Below are 9,938 nucleotides of genomic sequence, written 5' to 3' on the forward strand. Positions count from 1 at the left end.
AATAAGCTTTACTTTGCATTTTAATTAACGTGGGATTATATTTTGTATTTAGAAATAATAGTACCAACTTTTCTTTTCTTTTTTTTCAACATTTGTGGCACTGGTGTGGCGCCCCCTGATGGATGGCGCCCTTAGCATTTGCCTATACGGCCTATGCCACGGGCCGGCCCTGGCCACTGGCAGCCATGCGCGCCCAAGCCATCACACCGTGTTTTACAGATGATGTGGTATGCTTTAAGCTTTTCCACACTTTTTTCTTGTTATCATTCTGGTAGAGGTTAATCTTGCTTTCATCTTGCTTTCATTGATAAAATGGAAAAAGCTTTTCTAATAAAACATTTTGAGAACTGTGAAAAAGTCTTAAGAATCTTTTTTCCCTGAAAGTTCTGATTCTGCAACAATCTTTGCTATTACAGAATTCTTCCACACATTTTAAGGATTCACACTACGCACAATTAGCCAACAACTACTCAATAATAGTGAAGCATTTATAAAGTGACAATCAAAGTAGAGCTTTAAGAAGTGAACATTTGACTTTGATGTAGTCCCCATACAGCCAAACATAGAGCATGAAACAAACAATTCTTTTTAGCCCATCTACATCACCACATGTCACATTTTTGGAATCTTGTGCAATATCTTTCAGCCAGTCTTACATCTATTCACGATTTATCATTTAGATGACACATTCAAGTTTTATTGTTTAGTTTAATTGTTTTAAAACTTCCTAATGAAGTGCAATGCCAATAATTTTATTGTAAATTAAAAGCTGAGTGGAGAGCACTCTCCAAGGATCTATTCACTTACGTCTTCCTCCCCCTTTGAAGTGGTGGGGAAGAGCTGTTGTTAAGTGCTCTTTGCTGCTTTTGGTATTTTTCTGCATTTGAAGTTCTTGGATTTCTGATTAGAAGTCCTGTTCCCATGCTGTCCATTTTGATTTACAGATCCCTGAAACGCATAATTCTCTAAACTCCTCTCCATTGCTTTCTCCAAGTGATTCTTGGTGATTTTAGAGCTGTTCTACATACTCCATGTCAAGTGAATAACAAGCCTATTGTTTCACTGATTGATTATTGATTGATTTAAAGCTTTAATTGCCTACTTTCCACTAGTACTTACTCAGCTCAGCTCAACTGGGCTTGATTAATTTTTTAGGGTATTCCATTAGATGGTAGTACCTGATGCCACATACTTTTTAGTACCTGCTTGGCCAGGTAAGTCAATACAAAAATGTGACATCAGCAGACTCCATTGGCCAGTCAATAGCATCACTCAGTGAGTCATGAGATAGTGACTGCTATACGCTATAATGACCCTGTGCACACTAAGCTGGAACTAATTTGTAACAGAAAATGACTGAAACCGAGTAGATTCAAGCCAGGTAGGTTCTATTAGAAAAGAGGCATTAGAACCAGTTAATGTAACCACTCTTTCCAACAGTGACAAAGTTTATCTGGTTCTTACATCTAGTGCGTGTACAGTAAACTTAACCACAGTGGTTGCATTCATTTCTGAGCACAAAGAATTTCTTTGTAGTTGTTCTTCCTCCCTAATCCAACTTTGCATCTTTACTGCTGACTCTGCAAATGCAGATGCAGAAAACTGGAACCTAAATGGAAAGCGCATAATGCTTAAAAAAAAATCACAAATTTAAAGGGATCAATAAGAAATCAGCAGTTAAAGATGCCAGGTAAGTGTACTTCTCTGACATATCCAGGAATAGTCACAATCCAAGGTCATCACTCAACGGCTTAAATTTGGCTCTCAAGGGTTCTTTATGGAAAGATCTCGCACCGTAAAATCATTGGCCTGAGAAATGTGTGGGCAAAATTGAATCAGCTTGTTCACAAATTAAGCCCATTTCAGGTAATCTAGTTCAGTAACAACACTGTTTCACTTTTACAGTTTCAAAACAACTGATCTCTCAATTAAAATAATTTATCAAATGAAGTCCTCCACTTATAGCACAGATATGTCCTACAATTGCTCATTTTATTTTTAACACAATTTAGCAGTCATGCACGTTTTTACTTTACTTGAGAACCATTTTTAATTGAGAATGAATTAATTCCATGAATGTCTCTTCTATTTTCATTATTTTTCATTATTTAGTTTATTTATTTATTTATTTGTCTATTATATTGTTTCTTGGATTTTTCATATTCTATAAATTTCTTTCTTTGGAGAACTTTGTAACCTGAAAATTATTATTATTATTATTATCTTTAGTGTGACCTGCATAGAAAGTGTCATGGTTCTCAAGATCTGGAGAAGTCGTGGTGTGTGTATTGTTTGTCTTAACCTCTCCCACCAGGGCGGAACTGGACCTTGGTTCCCCGCCTCTGAACCCACCCTGAACACACACCTGTGGCTCATTCACACTGATCCTGGCAGACTACTTAAGATGGCAAGAGAGGCTGCTTCCTCGCTGGATCGTCACATTACCAAGTGTCAGTGTAGTGTAACCTATGAAAATGTTCCTTTGATCCCCTAGAGTTTCCTCCTGACTTTGTTTTTTCCTCTGTGTACAGGCCTTCTAGACTCCCTGCCCGTCTTCCCTGCCGTCCGGATTTCTGTGGATGTGTGTGAGTGAGCGTGAGCTTCTTAGTGTGGACATTTTTGAGTTACGGATCGAGTGGAAGAAGAGCGTGTGTGTACCCCCGTCTTGGACCTTCCCTTCGGACCCCGCCCTACTCCCTGGAGCCCCGTGTTATCTGTTCCACTGTATATATGTATATATTCTCACTTGGTGTCACATTTCAAATAAACCCTCACCCTCTCTCTAAACTTCAGAGTCCTGCGAGTGAGTCCTCTGCCTACTAATCTGTGACAGAACGATCCAGCCACTATGGACTCAGCGGATTCTGACCCTGTTCAACGGGCTCTCCTCACTCAGGAAGCCCTGCTGGAGCGGCACGAGAAGATGCTCCACCATATCAATAAAGAGCTCTCCGCTCTTACACAGGCTCTCGCCCAGCGCACACCCCTGGTAAGCTCGCCCTCTCCGAGCGTAAACCCATCTCCGCGTGTAAGTCCCTCTCCATCTCCGAATCCCCAGGCCGCTGCTGCACCCCCCGACCCTCCCGCTGCCTGGCTAGAGGCCCCGGGGAGGACGATGCCTAGCCCCGAGCCGTTTACAGGAGAGCTGGAAAAATGTTCGGGTTTTCTTGCCCAAGTCTCCCTGTTTTTCCGTCAGCAGAACAGGACGTATGCCAGCGACGGTGCCCGGATTGCTTTCTTTGTTCAGCTATTACGAGATCGCGCGCTCCAGTGGGCTCAGGCGCTATTGAAAACCCTGCCGAATATCTCCTTCCTCGACTTCCTGACTGAATTCAAAAGCGTGTTTGAAAGGGATGCTGCTGCACAGCGTCTACTAAATCTGAAACAAGGTAAACGCACTATGGCTGACTTCTCGGTTGACTTCCGCATTCTCGCTGTAGAAACCGGGTGGAAAGAAGAGGCAGTAAAGGAGGTTCTGCTCAACAATATTGCGGAGGATTTGAAGGATGAGCTCATGACGAGGGAATTACCATCATCTCTCAGCTCATTAATGTCTCTGTGCATTCACGTTGACGAGCGCCTGCGAATGCGCCGTGGGACGCCCCACTCAGTTTCCCAGAGTGCTCCGCTCAGTGTTGGGATTTTTGCCGGTAGTGCTGCTTCACCACAACAGCCGGCCTCGGTGGATGTGAGCCCCGGCGAGGCAGAGCCGATGCAGATTGGACGTGCCCGGCTTACACCAACAGAGAGGCAGCGCCGTTTCATGGCTGGTGAGTGTTTATACTGCGGCCGTCACGGACATTTCATCGCCGTCTGCCCCGCACGAGCAAAAGGGTGTGCCCGCCAGTAGAAACGGGGGTACTGGTGGGCGAAATAAACATCTCTCATTCCCCTCCTCATCTTTTGTTACCAGCTAAGCTCACTGCTCACGCCACCACTCACTCACTCAAGGCTTTGATAGACTCAGGGGCCGAACAGAGTTTTATTGATGCATCACTCGCTAAGAAACTGGGCCTAACTATTGAACCTCTGCCCCATGCTCTTCGAGCCTCATCTCTGAACGGACAGCGTTTGCCTGATGTCACCCATGTTTCTGAACCAGTCACCCTGTGTTTGTCTGGAAATCACACTGAATTAATCAGTCTGTTTGTTTTCAAAGCTCCGCTGACGCCTCTGGGTCTGGGCTATCCATGGCTGTTGCAGCATAACCCACTGATTGATTGGCAGGCGGGCTGTGTGTCTAGATGGGGGGAGGGTTGCCATATGACTTGCTTAAAATCAGCCATTCCATCCATTGGCTCCTCCGCATCACCCCCGCAGACTCCTCCGGACCTAACAGCAGTTCCTTCAGTGTACCATGAACTAGCGGAGGTGTTTAGTAAGGATCGCGCCCGTTCCCTTCCCCCACACCGGCCTTATGATTGAACTATTGACTTGTTACCAGGAGCTCCGTTGCCTACTAGCCGACTCTATAGCCTGTCACGGCCAGAAAGAGAAGCCATGGAGGAGTACATTACTGATGCTCTGGCTGCGGGACTCATTCGGCCATCTACCTCTCCCTTGGCATCAGGATTTTTCTTCGTGGACAAGAAGGACAAGTCCCTCCGGCCATGCGTTGACTATCGGGGCTTGAATGCAATCACTGTCAAGAATAAATACCCGCTGCCCCTGCTGACCTCAGCGTTTGAGCTTCTCCACGGGATGAAAATGTTCAGTAAACTCGACCTCCGCAGTGCTTACCATTTGGTTCGCATTAGGGCAGGGGATGAGTGGAAGACTGCCTTCAACACCCATCTGGGACATTTTGAATATCTTGTAATGCCTTTTGGATTAACAAATGCCCCGGCAGTCTTCCAAGCCCTCGTAAATGACGTCCTCAGAGACTTCCTCAACCACTTTGTTTTCGTCTACCTGGACGATATACTCATCTTCTCCAGGTCAGTGTCAGAGCACGAAAGACATGTCAAACTGGTGTTACAAAGATTGTTGCAAAACCGCCTTTTTGTCAAAGCAGAGAAGTGTGAGTTTCATGTAACCACTGTTTCTTTCCTTGGATTCATAATTGAGCAGGGAAACTTGAGACCGGATCCTGGAAAGGTCAAAGCGGTTTTGGAGTGGCCCACACCCCCAAACCGCAAACAGCTTCAACGTTTTTTGGGGTTTGCAAATTTCTATCGCCGTTTCATCCGTGACTTCAGCAAAATTGTCTCACCTCTTACTCACCTCACTTCCCCTAAGGTTCCGTTCCAGTGGGGACAGGCAGCCGCGGAGGCGTTCATTCATCTGAAACAACGGTTTGCCTCCGCTCCCATCCTCTCCCAGCCGGATCTCAACCAACCCTTCATCGTGGAGGTGGATGCTTCGGATGTGGGCGTGGGGGCCGTCCTCTCTCAGAATACTGAAGGTAAACTCCATCCATGCGCTTACTTCTCTCGTCGGCTTTCACCCGCAGAGCAAAACTACGATGTTGGCGACAGGGAGCTACTCGCCATCAAACTGGCACTTGAGGAGTGGCGGCATTGGCTAGAGGCACAGCCTTTCATTGTGTGGACCGACCACAAGAACCTCGCCTACCTTCAGGCAGCAAAACGCCTCAACGCACGTCAAGCCAGGTGGGCGCTTTTCTTCACCCGTTTCAATTTCTCCATTACTTACAGGCCCGGGTCCCGAAATGTCATACCAGATGCTTTATCACGTCAGTTTTCATCCTCTGAGGGGGATCGGGAGGTGGCGTCGATCTTTCCTCCGGGCTGTGTCATAGGAGGCCTCACTTGGGAGATTGAGTCAATGGTGCGGCAGGCCCAGCGTACCGAACCTGATCCGGGGACAGGACCCCCGGGGCGGCTCTACATCCCTTCGTCCGTACGATCCCAGGTGCTCCAATGGGCCCACACAGCAAGATTCTCATGTCACCCTGGAATCCAACGCACCATTGCCTTTCTGGAACGCGCCTTCTGGTGGCCATCTTTAGCCCAAGATGCCCGAGAATATGTTAAAGCCTGTACTACCTGCTCCCAAAATAAGTCACAAAACACTCCTCCCGCAGGCTTACTTCATCCACTCCCTACCCCGGGTCGACCGTGGTCACACATTGCCCTCGACTTTGTTACTGGACTTCCACCTTCGGCAGGTAACACAGTAATTCTGTCTACTGTCGATCGCTTCTCTAAAGCAGCACATTTTGTAGCATTACCCAAGCTTCCCACAGCCCTAGAGACCGCCCAGCTGCTTACCAACCACGTGTTTCGCCTTCATGGAATTCCCTCTGACATCGTCTCTGATCGTGGGCCGCAGTTCACATCCAAGGTATGGAAAGAATTCTGCTCATCCATTGGTGCCCAGGTCAGTCTCTCTTCAGGGTACCATCCCCAAACCAATGGGCAGACGGAGAGGCTGAACCAGGAACTGGAAACAGCCCTGCGATGCGTGGCCTCGACAAACCAAAACACCTGGTGCTCGCATCTAGCCTGGATTGAGTACGCTCACAACAGCCACACCTCCTCCACCACTGGAATGTTGCCTTTCGAGGCCTCGCTTGGATATCAGCCGGCCCTTCTCCCATCTGTGGAAGGTGAGCATCTCGTTCCCTCTGTGCAGCACCACCTCCGCAAATGTCGGCGACTCTGGCGAGCTACCTGTGCCGCCCTCCTTCGAACCAAGGAACAGAATCAACGGCTAGCTGACCGTCGGAGGTTGCCCGCACCCACCTACACACCGGGGCAAAAGGTATGGCTCTCCACGAGGTTCGTCCCTGTCCGCACTGAGTCTAAGAAACTCACACCCACCTTCATTGGACCCTTTACCGTCGAGGCTGTTGTTAACCCAGTCTCGGTCCGTTTGCAGCTCCCGCGTAGCATGCGTGTCCACAACGTGTTCCATGTGTCTCAGTTGAAACCACACCTGTCCAGTCCTCTGTGCCCTCCTTCCAGGCCCCCGCCACCCGCCCGGCTCATTGATGGCCTGCCCGCGTATGCCATTACGCGACTCATGGACTCGCGTCGCCGTGGACGGGGAGTTCAGTATCTGGTGGATTGGGAGGGCTATGGCCCGGAGGAACGCTCTTGGGTCCCTAGGTCGGCCATCCTTCACCCGGGTATGGTCCGGGATTTCCATCGCGCCCATCCGGACAAGCCTGGTGGGTCGCCTGGAGGCTCCCATTGAGGGGGGGGGTACTGTCATGGTTCTCAAGATCTGGAGAAGTCGTGGTGTGTGTATTGTTTGTCTTAACCTCTCCCACCAGGGCGGAACTGGACCTTGGTTCCCCGCCTCTGAACCCACCCTGAACACACACCTGTGGCTCATTCACACTGATCCTGGCAGACTACTTAAGATGGCAAGAGAGGCTGCTTCCTCGCTGGATCGTCACATTACCAAGTGTCAGTGTAGTGTAACCTATGAAAATGTTCCTTTGATCCCCTAGAGTTTCCTCCTGACTTTGTTTTTTCCTCTGTGTACAGGCCTTCTAGACTCCCTGCCCGTCTTCCCTGCCGTCCGGATTTCTGTGGATGTGTGTGAGTGAGCGTGAGCTTCTTAGTGTGGACATTTTTGAGTTACGGATCGAGTGGAAGAAGAGCGTGTGTGTACCCCCGTCTTGGACCTTCCCTTCGGACCCCGCCCTACTCCCTGGAGCCCCGTGTTATCTGTTCCACTGTATATATGTATATATTCTCACTTGGTGTCACATTTCAAATAAACCCTCACCCTCTCTCTAAACTTCAGAGTCCTGCGAGTGAGTCCTCTGCCTACTAATCTGTGACAGAAAGCTCCTTTACAAATGACCTATTCACTTGCAAAGCATATCTGAAAGTTTCCAAGCCAAAGTAGGACGAACTTGGCTAGAATGAGTCAAATGCAATTTTCAGTTTTCATTTCTCTTTCAAATGCATGATGTTCCTGCTGGACTCTGAATGTATGAGTCAATCTGAATGTAATCTTCACTGATTTATAACAGTTAATGCCTTACTATCACAATCAGAATGCATGAATTTGAAACAGGATTCAATCACAAACTGGTAGCAGGCTGATAGCAGACTGATTTTCTCTTATTGCTATCTTGCTGCCATCACAAAGCACCAAAGTCACTTTGAAAATGGCAGCTAACAGTGAGTGCTTGCAGACCCCATCTTTAAAGCAACCATCTCGAATGGAATGAATGAGTGGACAAGTTTAAGGTTGCAGTTATTTTGGTTGTACCACTTGTACCAGTGTCGCTCTAATGTGTAGCGTTTATAAAGGAAGAACATGCAGACTGCACACACAAAGGTTCTCACTGACTGGTGGAGTCAAAGCCAGGACCTTCTAACTGTGATCACTACTGGAACACAAATATATAAAACTGAAATATTTTAATGAAATTTTTTATTCTGACAAGCTCTGTGCTGTGACAAAAAACCCTGAACAATCTGGCATATATCTGTACAGAAGAACCAAGTTTTATGATTTAGATATTTTATGAGCTACATAAGCCTTGTTTGGTGTGTGTGTAATATATAACAGCAAATAAATTGTTAATATATAATATAGTGTACAATAACACTTAATTTGATAGAAATAAATATAGCTTGAATTTTTCTGCCCTTAGGACTCTTTGTACCTGTAACAAAGACACCAATTTTGCTAAAAGTTACTTTTGCTTTTTAAGATTTGGGGGTTTCACATTTCCAGTGTAATATGGTCCTCCTGTTGCCTGACTAGAATCAGTGTCACAAAGCATGTAAGTGAGTTCCAGTGCAACTTGAGCTACAGTGTGCCTTATGGTCTCACGTCACCACATACCAAACTATCACCAAATACAGCAGCCTGTTTAAGTTGTAGAATTTCCCATCTCCCATTCACATCAGCTGGTGCCCTGCATTGCTACCTGCTTTTTCAGTCTCTCTACCACCCAAATGTCCCTCCAGGTGCTCCAGTGGTGATGTTTATTCATACCCAGCTTCTTTGTGTATCATATTTGTTACGAGTGATGAACTCAGAGCTTAGATGCCAAAACTGTAATAAATTATTTCAAATGTTAAGAGGGTTTCTGAACTTTATTTATTTATGCCATAAATGCTGTGGATGTGTGAAGTGAATAATAGATACCAAAGAATACTTTCTGCTGTGGTTGCACAAAGCAGACAACTGTTCAGGGCCACCCAGATCATATTTACTCCATGTCAGTTGGTTCTAGATCATTTGAAGATTTGTAGACTGTTCTGTGTCTCTGAAAGCGTGGATATGGAATTGAGAACATGAACTTGTGTGACCTGAGGCTCGTACTACAAAGCAGCATTTTTTTTTTCTCCGGTATTATTTTCACTTCTTATCAGGATATATCACCTTGAAAACTTATGCCTTGAATCTTCCCTGCACCAGAACAGGTTTTGCTCCAGATTAGAGATCAACAGTCATGAAACTGTCACCACCTACTGACCAATCAGTTATACAGAAAATAGTGTCACCATTCCTGGAAGATAGCTTAGACCTCTGTGTGACAGCATGTTAATGTCTTAACATTTTCCTGATGAAAAGTAGGAAATATACATTCTTCTGCAAATATAAATTTGCATGTAGACTAATTTTGAATTCTATTCTTATATTTATTCTTTACTTACTCTCAAACTCTCCAAGGCTCCAGCTGAGAAAATAAAACCTAAAATTGTCTTTTAAAGACTAAATTGATAAAATGCTTGATTATAAGTCATCACATTCTCCTGTGTCCTAATGACAGAGCTGTGATATTGATTGGCCTGTTAACTTACACAGTCATCGTACTATAGTAATTCTTTCCCAGTTTTATTGACCATAATGCTTGAAGTATACATGTATTCATGTAGCACTGTTGATATCCTACTAAAATAGTGGTAGTACTGATTTATCTATTGTATTGCTTTTGTTCTGTATTATGTGTGTGACCTCTTTAGATTTTTCTAAAATTATAGTCCATTCTTCCTTTGTAA

The 9,938-nt window shown here is 45.8% G+C and overlaps 1 long non-coding RNA gene across 1 annotated transcript; it reads left to right on the forward strand.

Moving 5' to 3' along the window:
- The first annotated feature begins 1,952 nt into the window (after positions 1-1,952).
- Positions 1,953-2,787, forward strand: LOC145432441 (uncharacterized). Its single transcript, XR_013912737.1, has 2 exons — positions 1,953-2,450; positions 2,532-2,787. It is a non-coding gene; the product is annotated as an uncharacterized LOC145432441 (long non-coding RNA).
- The last annotated feature ends 7,151 nt before the right edge of the window (positions 2,788-9,938 follow it).

The sequence above is a fragment of the Astatotilapia calliptera genome, chromosome 12 (assembly GCF_964374335.1).
Source record: "Astatotilapia calliptera chromosome 12, fAstCal68.1, whole genome shotgun sequence".
In the NCBI taxonomy this organism is placed as follows: domain Eukaryota; kingdom Metazoa; phylum Chordata; class Actinopteri; order Cichliformes; family Cichlidae; genus Astatotilapia; species Astatotilapia calliptera.